Genomic DNA, 15562 nt, shown 5'->3' with positions numbered 1-15562 from the left:
ACTTTTACACTTTCCAGCAGGCACCTGAAGTACTTTTCCATCAATCACCTTTGATATACAGAGGCAGAAGTGTGAGCTACTTCATTAAGAGCCCTCACACATAACTGGGTACATTTACATATTAATCAGACAGCTGAGCTGCTAATCTTTCTATCTTATATGCCTCTGTAACCATTAGTCAGAGCCAGGTGCTGTTAAATACTCCAGGTACCACCAAGTGCTCTAAAATCAAGATGAGTGTGGATGACAGGGAAAGGCTCAGATTTACAATGCTCCCGTAGAGCCAAGCTCTGTTAGCTCTGCCAGGGTAACATAAATATACACATCTAACACCAGGAGCTTTAATCCAGTGGGAGCACTGAGTGAGGTGAGGCATTCCCACTGCCAAGAGACTTCAGTGATTCCCACAGAAATAAAGGCTGGTTCCAGTTCCCCCTTCTCTAGGCTCTTTGCTATTGTCTGAGCAGCACTAGACACCTGGCACAAAGATCCTGGGAGTAAAGGAAGACAGAGAAGCCATCTCCCTCCACCCCTGATAGCCCACAAGACAACCCTGCTTGTCTCTCAAGGGCAGCAGCTTCCCCACATCTTAACACAGGGCTCAAGTGGGGTGGGAGAATTCAGCCCCAGTCTTTACCACAGAATCATAGAATCACAGAATTCAGACATCATCTTCTTCCAGCCCCCTGCTATGGGCAGGGATGTCTTCCTCTAGATCAGGTTCCTCAGGGTCCCATCCATCTGGAACACTTCCAGGGATGGGGCAGCCACAGAATCTCTGGGCAACCTGTGCCAGGGCCTCCCTACCCTCACAGGGAAGAAAGGATTAGTCTTTTTCAAAGTTCAGATGGTTTTCTGGACAAGATTTGGTCCCTGGATAAATCAGTCACAGCAAAAGTGGTTGATGCAAGGAGGGATGTGTGGAAACTGCTCTGAAGTCAGTGATGGACTGACATGGACAGAGGATGCAGTCAGTGGCTCCACAATCAAGCTGCTGCTCACTGTGGTGCACCCAGCATCAGGCTCAGGTACAGCACAGCAGTTGCTTGGTTTTCTATTTATCCTGTTCATTTGCCATTCCAGCACCTGAAAATCCACATCCTCAGCTTCCCATCTCCCTCCCTCCAGCGCCTCTCACCCAGCTCTCTACCTGGCTTGTGTGGTACCTGGCTTTGAGCTGCTGAATTAAATTCTCTCCATCCTCCAAGACCAGACAACATTGTGGGATTTAACCTTTGGGTGTGAGGTTTAACCTCCATGCGCCTGTTCCTTGGCACCACACACATCACCGCTGCCTCCACCCCAAGTCCCGGTGTCCAGTGTGAGCAGGGCACAGGGACAACCAGTACCCAGTGGTCACACACTGACAGCTGCAGACTACACAAAAACCACAAACACTTTTTTAGGTGCAAATTGCCTTTGCCAACGAAGTGATCTGTGGTACCGCTTCCTCCTTGCAGAACCATCAATTTACATTTCCTGGGCTTTAGTTAAAGAAAAGAAAAACAATGTATGTGGCTTTAGTGATCACACAGGCTCTGCAGAGCACTCTGATCTTCCCTGCTTTGGGCCTCTGAGTTTTTTCCTACCACTTCCTCCACATTAAAAGGATGGAAAGGTTATCCAGATCCTGATGAATGGCTTCATGCTTTTGCCATGGAACATTACCTGGGTAATGCTCTCAGTACTCACAGTGGCACCAGATTGGCTTTGCTGCCTGGCCCCAGCACAGACACTCAGCTGGCAGCACACTCTCTGCTGCTACCCTGACACCCCAGCACCTCTCCCTCACGTCCAAACAGCCACTCAGACCCCCAACAGCTCTATGCCATGCCATCCCCAGCCCATGGCACCAGGAAGGTGCTGAAGCTCAGGGATGCTTTGGAGACCATGAGCCTCTGCACAATCTGTTCGAGACCCACAACTAAGAGGTTTTGCCAGTGGTTGTGGTTCTTAGAAGAGAGCCTGGATGCGCCACTGATGCCATTAGAACCCATCCCTGCAGCTGCTCCTATTCCTGGGAAGTGCTCCTCTTCCTCAGCCCATAGGAAAGGTAGATTTTGGAAACCACCTGCTCCTTGTCTGGAGAGCCTGCACACAGCACTGGTGCTTTGCAGGCAACGGATCTCTCCTCCATTTTAAACTGATTTTTATACTGTTGATTGGTTTCATCAAACTATTTTATTGATTGAAAATATTTCCAACTGCTGCACTCTGGGCATAAATGTTAAAGAGGAGATGAGGGGGCACAGGCCTTATGATGGAGCCCTGGCTCAGTCTTGAGTCTGGCTGAACACCCACCCCTGGCCCAGTGTCCTTGTTTGACCCAGGCCAAAAGCTGGGAGAAAGGAGATGGGACACAGTAACATCCATATCTGTATTTCTACCTTCCAGACAGAAGCACAAGTACAGCAGCCCTGTTTGAACTGAAATAAAGCCTTGGCTATGAATGACCTCGTGTAGGGGTGTTTGATGGAGAAGGAGGGGTCACAGCCACCACAGGCAGAGCAGGGCCACACACAGCCCTGGGACACAGCAGAGACACTTCCAGAAGCGTGGAGGCATGGAGGTGGAAATAGGGTGAGGCTGCTGTCTGAAATGCCACCCTGACATGTTATTGGCACCTCACATCTCACCCCCATCTCCTGGTCTCATCACAAGGCATACAGATGCTCTCCATCACTCTACCACTCACACGGCCCTGCCTCACTGTCCTCCCTGTCACTTGCCTTGTTGGAGCATCCCTGTGAATGCCAAGAGTGGCTCTACTCGGTCAGACATGGAGGGTTCAGGCTGGCCCCTTTCCTGGGATGCAGCCCAGTAATGCCTGCTTTGTCTGGCTCAAAACAGAGGGATGTGCCCAGGGTGAGATGGGCACAGCTTACTTTTGGGTCAGAATTATTTATTCATTATTACTTATTCATAATTTTTAAATGAGCTTTATAGCTTGGTTCTGATTTTTGGCATTTGCCTCCCCTATGAGCATGTGAAACATCACATCAAATGCAATGGGGCAAAACCTCCAGCCCCTGAAACACCAAACTGCTGAATGATGGTCGCTTTTACCACATTTACACAGGGCAGAGCATCTCTGTTCCTTGCAGAGTAGCAGCAGCAGGCATTACCACAAGGAAAAGCTGGTTATACCAGATAGGAGGTGATGATGTGGGGACTTTCATTTCACACATGAACCATTAACAAATGAGTCCATAGAGAGCATTTATCATAGAAAGCCCAACTTTCTCATGCTAGAAGGTTTTACCTTTGCTGTGGTTTATTAGTTATTTGGTTTAAACAGTGGAAAGAACCTGTCTTAATTGAGACATGCTTCGGCTGCTGCTTCATTCTAACAAATTCCAGCATATATTGGTATTTTCCTATAAAAGCCCAAGGTCACATGAGCAAGACACTGTGGAGTTTCCATGGAATAAGCCAAGAGGAGTCAAGACAGGTAACAGAAGGCCCTTGGACTTGCTGCTGTACTGGGAAACAAGGCTTCCACCTGGATCCTATTGAGTGGATACCATGGCCTTTTCTACCCCTCAAGAACAGACACCCCCCCCACCCCTTTCCTGCAGGAAAGCAAAACTGAGTCCCCACTCTTATTGAGGAAACCCTAATTTCCATTTCATTTCATCGTCTCTTTGCAGCTGCAGGTAGCATTGACCTCCTCCAACTGCCTGAGCCCCAGAAGTGCTCCTGGGGGAAGGAAAGGTCCAACTCCCACCTGTGGGAAGGAAATAGAGTTACTTTTGAATCATTGTTAAGTACAGTTATTTAATAGCTTCCAAAAGGTCCACTGCCCCTCAGCCCTCAAATTACATATATCACATGAAATTTGCACTGGCCACTCAGTAGATGAAGCTCTCTTTTTCCCTTTTTATCAGAAATGAACATACAGCCAGAAATACTGGCAAATCCAGCTGCCCTTCAGACAGTGGATTCCACAGATGAGTTACTCCCCAACAGTGTGCAGCACAGATCTGCCTGTGTAAGTGGCCCCATGGGGACTGTCACATGGCCCTTCACAGAGCAGTGCTGGTACAGAAAAAATCAATGCAATGCAACAATGAACAAAAGTAATCTTAACACTCACATTTTCCAGTCTTGATTCAGCCTCGTGAAACCAATGGAATTATTTCCTTTGCCACAGATGTCTGCATTACACAGATCCATGGGGCTTGTGGGACACCTCTGAGTGGTCCTCCCCTTTGGGCCGCACAAAGGCTTCCCAGTATTTAGCAGCATCCAAGAGGATCCAAAAGACCAAACACTGGGTGTTGTCTCCAGGGGAAGCAGCAGAGCTGCCTTCTTGTCCAGCCCCTCTATTCCACCTTTTTGATTTATTTACCTAAGTGCTGCCAAGTCTCCAGTTCCACCAAACCATGACTTCATCCATGAGGGAAGCAGACACAGTGCTTCTCTTTCCCCTCCAGCATCCATCAGCATCTACAAGTGACCCAAAGCACAGAGGGAACAGCCCTGTGTATGTTTGTGGTGGTTTGTGCATGGCTGGAAGGGCCCTGGGGCCCTGCAGGGTCTTAAGGCAAATTGTAGAATCACAGCATGGCTTTGGCTGGAGGCACCTTGAAGATGATCATCTTCCAACCCCCTGCCATAAGTAGGAATGTTTTCCTTCAGACTAGGTTCCTCAGGGCCCCATCCAAATGGAATGTTTCCAGGGATGGGGCAGCCACAGCTTCTCTGGGCAACCCATTCCAGTTCACCACCACACTCACAGGGAAGAATTACTTCCTAATATGTCACCTAGACCCACCCTCTGACAATTTAAAGCCATTTCCCTTTGTTCTATCACTGTATGCTCTTGTCAAAAGCCTCTTTCCAACTGGAAGGTGCTATAAATCTCCCTGGAACCTTCTCTTCTCTGGGCTGAACAGGCCCATCTCTCAGCATGTCTCCACAGGAGAGGGGCTTCAGGCCTCTGAGCATCTCCCTTTGTATTATTTTTCATCTGGGTGTGGGACTTGCCTTCCCCTGTCCTCTTCTGTGGAAGGAGAGTAGGAAAGGGCTGAGCTGTGGCTCCCTTGGGAAAGCCAGGCTTGACTGGGAGGAACAAATAAAGGGATTAAGAAAAGTTTAACTATTTTTCTCTCCATCATACTTGGACTCCAAACATAAATAAGTTAAAGATGCTAATAATAGACTTCAGTGCTTGCAAATATGGCATGGCTGCTTTGCAGTTCTGGGCAGAGGGCTCAGAGCTGCTGCTGCTGCCATGCCCAGACACTTCTTGCTCTTCCATGCAGGCTTTGGTGGCAGCTGATGTTGCTCTATGCCTAAAATATTTTAAATGGCTAAGCCACCCCAAATGTCTTGGCAGAGATCAAGTGTCTCGTAGATAGATCACACTGCTATTTCTGGACTGTTCTATAAATACGCCTTTTGTCTGGAAACCGCGGTCAGAGGCAGAAGCCAAACCTCTGCCCAGCACTTCACCTCTCGTTTTTGCAACTGGCCTCCTTTCTTCCCTAATCCAAATTCCTTCTGGATTAAAACCCATTTCTCCTCAGATACAGCTATTGAGGGAGCTGGGGGTGGGCAGGAGCCCACCCCTCCACCCAGTGCCTGCTGAGTGTGAGCTGCAAGGAGGTTTAGGTGCATTTCCTGGGGGCAGGGGCTCCTACTGCAGGGCTCCTTGGGGCACCTTCACCAGTGCCAGCAAACAAAGTCCATTTTAGGGGACTACAGGACTGTCCCAGCAGTGCTGCCCCCATTGTTCTGGTGCCTTATCCAGCCTTAACTCACTAATCCCTGACATGCTGAAACTCTCCCTCCATGTCCCAGGGGCACAAGGCACAGCCATGGAGCAAGTCCTGGAGCACCCCTGCAGTGGGATCACTCTGGGCTCAGCTGCCGGGCAGCACAAACCCGCTTTTTTGCACACCTGCAAAAATTGCAAAGTTGAAAAAGCAAAAAAATTGCCAAAGTCTCACCTGGGATGGAAAAATGTGTGTGTTCACTGTTTCCTTCCTCATCCACTGCTCTGCTCCGCAGAGAGACAGAGCCCAGACAGGCTCCTGCTGCCTCCTCCCTCTGAGACACAGGGATTTACCACCAAGCAGCACCTCCTGCAGCACAGATTTACATAGCCCGAACCCTTATTTACACTTCAATTCTGTCACTGCCCGTGCACAAACACAAATCACATTGCTTTCCCCAGACATTCTTGCCAGAAAGGCTGCATAGGTTTTCCCCCTGATATTGAAGAGTGAAATGCTGCCATACTAGTAGCTAGATATTAAAAATAAATAAATTGGGAAAAAAGGCAGCAGCCAACAGCTCTGATTGAAGATTAACAGGTGTTTGGATTTACAAAGAGATAGTGCTTTAACTTAAGCACCTGAGTGACTGATTACATTTATAAGACTCTTCAACTGCTTTGTACTTGAATTAGATGATGCACATTTAAAAACCCATCCCCAGGTGAGTTCTGGGCCTTTTTGGAGATCTGGCATCAAAGCAGCAGACAGACGGGAGTCACAGGCCAAGCAATGAAACGCAGTAAGCACTCACCAAGTGCCATCACTCACGCCTGGTGCTTTGAACACAGTTTGGAACAGAAATGCAAATATCTATTTTTTATTAGTGACCCAGCACAAACCACTTTAGTCTGACCAGAGATGCAGAGTGAGCAGTTAATCAGAACAAACATTTACTCAGGTGCCTGAAAGGCTGCAGAACCCCAAAGCAAGAACAAAGCATTTTTTTAAAATCCACTTTTTTTCCTTTCCCCTTCCTGAACCATCAAGGAAGGTCACAAAACCTTTGCAGGCTTCTGTCATAAGCCCAGAATACAGTGGGCTTCCTCTCCAGCCAGTAAGGTCCTATGCCAAGATGGTGGGAATATTCACATCCAGGCTCCAGGGCATGGAAAGCAGGACAGATATCTGTGGGATGGACAGACAGACACCCACAGGATGGAGCCCAGCCTGACAAAATGTGAATGTCAGATTATACCTGGTGGGACTGCTCGGCCCATCCCCACCAATTACTGTGCCCTAGGGACAGCACCCTCAAGCTGACCACACTTGAAGTCTTTCTTCCACCTCCTTGTGGCCATTTACTCAGGACAGACATAAATCTTTTTCCCTGCCCCCTGTGGGGCAGGTGGGAAATGGAGCAAGGCAGTGGGAGTGGTGTTCCCAGTGCATCCAGAGAAGGGCCATGGAGCTGGGGAAGGGTTTGGAGCACAAGTCCAAAGAGAAGAAGCTGGAGAACTCAGTATGGAGAAAAGGAGTTTCAGGGGGACCACAGACTCTCCAGAACTGCCTGAATGGAGGTTGGCCAGGTGGCAGTTGGGCCCTTCTGCCAGGTAACAAGTTACAGGATGGAAGGAAATTACCTCCAATTGTGCCCAGGGAGGTTTAGATTGGATATTTGTGAATATTTTTCTGCTTAAAGGGTTGTCAAGCATTGAACAGCAAGCATTATCCAGCCTATTGTCAAGTCCCTATTCCTGGAGGGATTTAAAAGATGTATTGGCCCTTGGACATAGCTTAGTAGTGGCCGTGGTAGTGCTGTCTAAATGGTTGGGCTTGATAGTCTGTGTTGGTTTTGCTCAGCCTGGTTTTTGGTAGCAGGGGGCCACAGAGGTGGCTTCTGTGAGAAGCTGCTGAAAGCTTCCACCATGTCCATCAGAGATGAGCCCTGATGGCTCTGAAGATGGACATGCTGCTGGCCAAAACTGGGTAAGTTAGAGAGGTTGGTAATGCCTCTGTGATAACAGTTTTAAAAAGAAAATCAAAACAAAGGGGGGCACAGCTTTTTTCTAGTCAGAGGAGGAGGTGAGAACATGTGAGGGAAACAACATGGAGACACCAAGGTCAGTGGAGAAGGAGGGGCAGGAGGTGCTGCAGGCCCCAGAGCTGAGATTCCTCTGCAGGATGTGGTGAGGCAGCTGTGCCCCTGCAGCCCATGGGGATCCCCAGGGAATGCAGAGATCCACCCACAGCCCGTGGGGATCCCCAGGGAATGCAGAGATCCACCCACAGCCCGTGGGGATCCCCAGGGAATGCAGAGATCCACCCACAGCCCGTGGGGATCCCCAGGGAATGCAGAGATCCACCCACAGCCCATGGGGATCCCCAGGGAATGCAGAGATCCACCCACAGCCCGTGGGGATCCCCAGGGAATGCAGAGATCCACCCACAGCCCATGGGGATCCACAGGGAATGCAGAGATCCACCCACAGCCCATGGGGATCCACAGGGAATGCAGAGAGATCCACCCACAGCCCAGGGGAGAGGTGCCCATGCTGGAGCAGGTGGATGCCTGGACAGGCTGTGATCCAGTGGGAGACCCAGTGGAGAGAGGGCCCTGCTTCCAGGCTGGAGCAGCCTGTCCTTGGAGGACAGCACCCTGTGGAAAGAGGGACCATGTTGCAGTAATTTTGGGAGGGCTGTGTGCCCGAGGAGGGACTCAGGTTGCAGCAGGTGCAGTAGGGCTGCTGCTCATGAGATTCGGAGCCAGGCTGGAGAAGTTCAAGGAGAACAGTCTCCCATGGGAGGGATCCCAAAGTCTCACAGGGAAAGGACTCCTCTCCTGGAGCAGTGGAAGAAAATCTTGGGTGACAAACTGACCAAAACCCCCACACCCTGTCTCCCTGTGCAGTCAGTGGGAAGGAGGGAGGGGTTGGGGGAAGAAAAGGTGTTTTAAGGGCTTATTTTACTTCTCATTATCCTCCTCTGATTTTGCTAGCAATAAATTCACTTTGTACCTCTAAGCTGAGCCTGTTTTGCCCTTGGAGTCTTTTTGTCCCAGCCCTTATATCAACTTATGAACACTTAATTTTTTTTTTCTTCTCCTCTGCCCAGCTGTGGCGGGGGAGGGTGAGTAGCTGTCGTGGATCCCAACAGTGATGGTTCTTTCCTAACCTAAATAATTCTATGGCTCAGTTTTCCCTCGACACACAGGGAACAGGGTCCAGCAGTCATGGCCTCTCACCCAGCAGGAACACAGCCCATCAGGGGTACAGCTGGAGGCTGTCAGGGACAGAAAACACTATTGTGGCCAACTGGGAGAGACTTGACCTAAGGACTGGAGGTGTTTGACTAAATCAGTTTTTAAATTATTCACTTCTTTAAAGGGAGTGCACTGCTGCCCAGCACATGGGAAATTCACAAGCTCTTGTTTCCATCCAGGTCTTGGCTCTTATACACAGTTGTGGGATTGGAGCCATCTGTAACCACTGCCCCATCCCAGTGCCCAGGGACTCCCTGGGGATCTCCCTGGAACAGCTCTGTGCACACAGGGACTCAAACAGGCCACACTCACTTGCAGGAGGGGCTGTACCCATACATCCTGCAACACCAGCAAACCCTTTTTTTTTGTGGAGAAGGGCTGAGTGTTCATTTGTGGGATCACACAGGGCTGGGGGCTGGGAGTCTGGAGAGGAGCCAGAACCCAGCATAGGCCTTGGAGCTGCTTTTCTCTCACCTGCTGGGGTTTGAACAACAAGCGAGACAGGGCCTCTCGTTCATCTGATGCACACACGATTTTGTGATGAAAGAGATTCAAAAACCTGCAAAGCGCCCCACTGCCAGGGGAAGTTGTCCTGCCACAGGGGCCCATTCTCTGCAGGCAGGAATTGCCTTTCCTGCCTCAGCAACCTAAGCAGAGCTCCTGCCAGCTCATCATCACCGAGCAAGTTTATGCAGAGCTTTCTACCTTCTGTGACATCCCAATTCCATTCAATTTTAGTGACTTCAGATTTTCCACCCAACACTAAAGATTCCTTCAAAGCTCAGGTTTTTAGAGCAGTACCAGCAGTTTTCTCCTCAGTCACATCTCTCTCCACTTACTGGCAGGTCCATTTTCCTCAACAGCCTCTTTTCCCAGGGCTTGTGTGAATCCACCTAACCAAGAAATAACCAGCTTGACTGGTATTAACCAATTTCCCTGTTTTCCCCTCTCCTACAGTACCTTATTCCCCTCTCTTATATATCTCATTCGATTCCCATTCCTCCTCTTATCCCCTCTCAGTCTTTTCCCGAAACTCAATTACGAAAGAGACACTCCAGCTCACTGCACCCGCACAGGCCAGCCCACAGCTCACCCCGTGATGTCACAGCTCCTCTCACACTGGGTTTTTAGGTGGATGCCCTGTACGTCCCATAGCACTCCCCACCCTCATTTATGAATGGAAGACAAACACGGAGCTCCACCCTGTGGCACAGAAACAGCAGGAAGGAGTCTAAAGGCTCCTCAATTAAGCAAGCCAAATGGTACTGTCCATCTTCCCTCAAACCATTTCCTGCCCGTCTGCCCCGAGGTTGTGCAGCTCTGGCACATCCCTGCCTCTCAGTTAGGTGGGCTCCCAGAAGTTGGGAAGGCAGTGAAAGAGGACTGTAGCATCTCTTCCTGTCTATGGAGAGCACTCAGTAACACTGTGTGATGCTGCTTGTAAGGATGTGCCCTACCCAACATTGTGAAATTGGAATTTCTGTATTCTGCTGTGCTATTCAAATGTATGCAGAACCTTTTCAAGCGGAATTCTGACTTTAATTTGCACATGAACTTTTAAAAGTTGCAGAAGGTGGTCTTTCATGATAGAATGAATGAAATCATAGGAAATTACAATTTAATGGGAGGCTCCATGTGGCCTCCAACAGTGCTGCAGGGAATCACAGACTTGACCACTACTGAAAGACACTGAAATGATTTGAGAAAATCTGTTCAATGGCTTGGACACCAACCTGGCACTGGAGAAGATGTGTGTACATCAGACCTCGACCATTCCCACAGCTCAGCCTTCTGTCAAGCAGTTGCAGTGACACAGAATGATGTTTTTGCTAAAATTCCACTGTGGAGTGAATCAAGTAGCTGACAGCACCAGTATCCAACCCTCTCCCACAGGCATGTTCACATCCACACTTCCCATCCAGAAACAGCTGTCAGACAGGACAACACAAGACGTGTGGCACCACTGACAGCCCAGGAAAGTGTTTACAGAAGTTCAAACCCCTCTCCCTCCATCTCTGCTGGACCCAGAGCACTGTAGAACCTTTACTGTCCTGCTGTTGGGAATAGCACCACTCAACACAAAGAATTTGATGTCATAGGGTGTTGAGAACTCACCTCTGCAACACACTTCCAACATGAGCCCCTCTGAGGGGGGATACACTGTCCTGCACAATTTCAAGGAGGGCAATAAGGAGCCATTTAAAACCCTCCCACCTGAAGCTCTCCTGGTTTCCCAGCTGATGGAGGTCACCCATTCCCATGCTGCCCCAGCTCACCAGCCACTCCCAATCCATCTCCAGTAAACTGCTGGCTCTTCTCCATGGCTCCCCAGCCCAGAGCCCCTCCTCAGTGAGAGCCCTGGAAACACGGAGCCACCAGCTCAGCTCCATGGCCATAACGCTCTGCACAGTGGCACTGCAAAGATGCAATAAAATGGATCCAGTTACACAAAGTACAAAGGGGAGGCAAAGAAAACCAAGTCATCTGATGTTATTGTGGTCATTTCCTCAAGAAAGAAGAATGTTTTGCTCCCAATTCCTCAAACATCTATTTTATCATTCAAACAATGCCTCACTGATGGAAAGAAGAACCTGCAAAGTTTTAGTCAGGCTTAAAACAAATTCATCTACAGAGCCAAGGAGACTTCAACTACCCTAGAGAGGGTGGAGACAGAAACATTCATTATTTAATAGAAAGCATATCAAGTTTGATAGATCCTAAATTCCTTTTTAAATGACACTGACTAGTCCTAATTGGTGAAGGAGGTGGCATTACCTCAACCCTGACATCCACTCAGGAGCTGAATACTTAGTCAAAATCTAGTAGAAAACTACTCAAATTTTAATAAATTTTTTTTTTTTTTCTTTTCCTATGCCAAGAATATATTTGACAATTAATTGTGCAAATGTTGAATGAGTCAAGAAATTACAACAATTTGAGAAGGAATGTTTAAGGAAGGCAGTAAAAAAGTCAAGGACAGCACTCTGGTCAGGCTGCCAATTTCATACCCAAGGCTGAAAAGAACTAACGAAATTAACTGCTATTAATGAAATTATATAGCTGTGTATCTTCTACTATCAGCTACCTAGCAGTAGCCATGCAGTTCCCCATGTTACTGCTTTTATGCTTTACTGCTGTCCACAGGCTGTGTGTCTCCAAAGGCCAAGGTGAGGGTGAGTGCTCACAGACACCACTGTCAGACTGTCCTACACCTAGGTCAGGCAGCAACAAAAGGGGGGCAAATAATCAGTATCTCCCAGGCTGAAAAACTTTGTTGCTGTGACAAATCCATTCAGAAGACAGACTAAAAGAAAATGTGGGAAAAATATGTAAAGTTGAATGACTAGCTTCTGTGGAATTGCATTCTCAAATTCCTGCTGAACATGCTCACTTTTAAATTTTTCTTTTTAGCTGGAGGGCCACTGAGAGGACACAGTAAGACATATTAGCAGAGAACACAATCCAGAAGAAATTGATACACATCTTTTTTCACTGATGATTCAGAGAGAACATCTTCTCAAGGCCCCAGCTGGAGACACTACCATGTGGTGAGGACCTCCTATTTTAGTTATTATCTTGAGAGGGGCCCTACAGGAGAAATAGAGAGCAGCCCCTGTGATGGAAATGGAACAACCAGCTTACACAGCATTCATCCCCACTGATCAATAATGAAGTGTGGATGTGAAACAAGCCCAGATAGTTCCCCAGAGATATCATAGTGATAATATGGAATTTATACTATAATTCAAGTCTGTTAAGGGAGCTCTTCTGGTGGCCACGTATCCCTAGAATACCAGGGTGACAACCCTGCTGTTGCAGGGGTCACTTCAGCTGTGAAGCATAGGTATCTCTCAGGCTACTGCAGGACCCACACAGGGAGGTAAGAGTATCTGTATAACATAAAGCAAACAACATCCACTTCTGGGCTATTTTGGGTGCTAGTATAAATTTAGCTACATCCACGCTGCACTTAGGCCTGAAAAAAAAAGTATTCTCAGTTCTCCAAATTTCAAGCAAGTGAAGAATGTTGAAGCCTTCAAGGGAGCCCAGCATCACTCACCTGACCCCTCTCTCCAGGGAGAGGTATCATCCTCACCACAGCAACTCTCCAGCACTTAAAACCTATTTTCCATTACACATCTAAACCAGAGCATCTGTAAAGCACATCCTGACACTACTGAAAAGTATAATCTGCTCTCAAATTTCTCAGCCACTGAAACCATGCAAAAATCTCCTGGTTTATTTTTCTACTCTGTCAGGTCCTTCATTTCTAGGCTCCTGTAATTTAATACTTTTCTTCCATATTAATATTTTTATAAGACAGAGAACTCAGCCTGTTTTGATAAATTTATTTCCACTGACTCCAGAAGTACTTCTATTTTGTTCATTAACAGCAGTAAATTCCCACCCTCTGCAGAGGGGAGGCTGGAGCACCCTGCAGAGCTTCTCTCAGGTAGGAACAGCATTCAGCACTTAAAACTGCAAAGAGGCTCCAGGGACCAGTCAGACACATGTGCACTCACACCCCTGCCGAGTGTCCTGCAACAGCTCCCAGGGCCCCAGTGACACAGGGGAGAGACAAAGTCCCCAGACATAGGTCACAACACAGTGGATAATCAATCCTCAGCCCAAGTCTCACCACAAAACCTCTCAAAGTATCCTTTAAGAAGGTTGCTGTCTTCATCACTATTATTCTTCTCCTCAATGAAAGGGTCTTGTTAACAAAGATTATCTTCACCCTGCTGTGATTTCTCTGCTCTGAAAAAATGATTAATTTTTTTTTTACCACAAAGTGACAAGAACAGATCTGCTTATTTGTATGTTCTTGAAGAGATTTAGTTTGTGCAGATCTGCAGGAACAAAGTGATAGAAGAATAAAAAGCGCAGGGCAGGGCCAGAAATCCCCAGCCCTGCAAGAGACCTTATCCTGGGGGGAAGACAGCTGTGAACCAGGCATGGCAGCAATATTCCCATCAGGACATCAGGTCAAATCCAGCCCCAAGAAGGCTGGGAGATAGCAGGGACCAGGCTGTGCCAGCAGGGCACAGGACAGCCCCCAACTCTGGAGGTCAGGCTCCTCCTGGCTGGGGCAAGTGATGGAAACAGCAATTGTGGCACAGGGTGCTCCATTGGGACAGGCATAGAACCCCTTTCCCATCCCACAACTCTATAATCTCACTAAAAATTATATCTGGTCTGGATATAGTAACAAACATTTTGTTGCTTTTACAACATTTTAGATGTCATAAAAAATTACTTGCAACATATCCTCGATCTGGTCGCAATTTCTTTTCCTTGTTGGAGACTAGAAGCTGTCATAAAAGTCTCAAGTTGTCTGTCAAGATGATGGTTATCTTCATTTGGTAATGTTAGGTGTCAAGAACTATACTGAAATAGCATTAAAAAGCCTTGGTTGTCCAAAAATGAGATATATTAAAAAAATACAATAGGGACCAAAGATAACTAGAAAAATTCCCTGTGTTTTGGAGCAGTGACAGAAAAAAAATATCTGAATCTCCACCAGGGATAGTGGCAACAGAAACAGAAATAATGGAAAGAACACCCAATATGTGAACAAATCAAAGAGGCCAAAATCAATGAATAAATTACCACAAATTATCTACCCAGAGCTGACTCTCATACAAAGCCAGGGAACTCTCTCCCCTAAACACTATGGTACTAGAATGAAAATAGAATTAATTCTTTGACTTTGCAAAAGCTGCAAGGCATCACATATACTGATTTGAGCTGTCTGTACTACTTACTTGAGCTTTACGTTCTGTAATTGCCAGACTTGTCCTTTGGAAGCAAAGCTCTTCATAATCAGCTGTACCACAAACATCAGTTTTTTTAATGATCTCTACCTGAGCAAAGACATCGCTCATTCAGTCCAAATTCTTGTAACATGCACCTTCCTTCACTTTAAAATTGTATGGAAAAGTCCCTCATCACAAGAATCATTGCTCTGAAATTCAGAAAATAATCATTCCAGTCAGTAATGTTATACAGATGAAGGGGGGTCCCCACTAAGTCCTACAGGGATTAGGGGTGTACTTTATGCTGATGCATCAGATCTTTATCTTTATTCCCATACCACAACACTTTGAAAGCCTTGACCCAAAATCAGGTTGGTTTATTTCTGATCTTTTCCTGAAAAGAAGTTAATTATCTCACTCTGCAGGCAGGTGAGACATGACTGCATTTCCTGGCTCAGGCTGACCACACTGAGCAATTTAAAATTAAATTGAGGGAGTCATAAGGTGGCTGACCCAGGGTTACAGGACTGGAAAGGCTGCTGACAGCTCATTGATAATAGGAATGATAATTAATAATAATAAACTGCCATTTCAGAGAAGATAGGCACCCCACATGTCTGATACCGTGCAGGAGGCAATGCCTGAGGAGGAATCACATGATGGCCAAGCTGTCAGCCGGGCCCCAATGTGGTGACTGGTCAGAGCATCTTTGCTCTCCAGATGAGAGTTATGTCAGTGTAAATGAGATCTGGAGCTCTCATCTTTGTGTATGTTTGGGGCTGGTACAACACCAGTCGTTATCCACCCACAAGACACCCTGCCAA

At 47.4% G+C, this 15562-nt stretch overlaps 1 long non-coding RNA gene across 1 annotated transcript; it reads right to left on the bottom strand.

Moving 5' to 3' along the window:
- Nucleotides 1–3595: 3595 nt before the first annotated feature.
- Nucleotides 3596–6077, bottom strand: LOC148183071 (uncharacterized). The gene is made up of 3 exons (XR_015773884.1): nt 5955–6077; nt 4352–4449; nt 3596–3727 (listed from the first exon to the last, which is right to left on the bottom strand). It is a non-coding gene; the product is annotated as an uncharacterized LOC148183071 (long non-coding RNA).
- Nucleotides 6078–15562: the final 9485 nt, after the last annotated feature.

The sequence above is a fragment of the Pseudopodoces humilis genome, chromosome 15, assembly GCF_049639895.1.
Source record: "Pseudopodoces humilis isolate 2021_Gansu_Grassland_sample_001 chromosome 15, ASM4963989v1, whole genome shotgun sequence".
In the NCBI taxonomy this organism is placed as follows: domain Eukaryota; kingdom Metazoa; phylum Chordata; class Aves; order Passeriformes; family Paridae; genus Pseudopodoces; species Pseudopodoces humilis.
The sequence above is the reverse complement of the archived record's forward strand: the minus strand, read 5'-3'. Positions and strand labels throughout refer to the sequence as shown.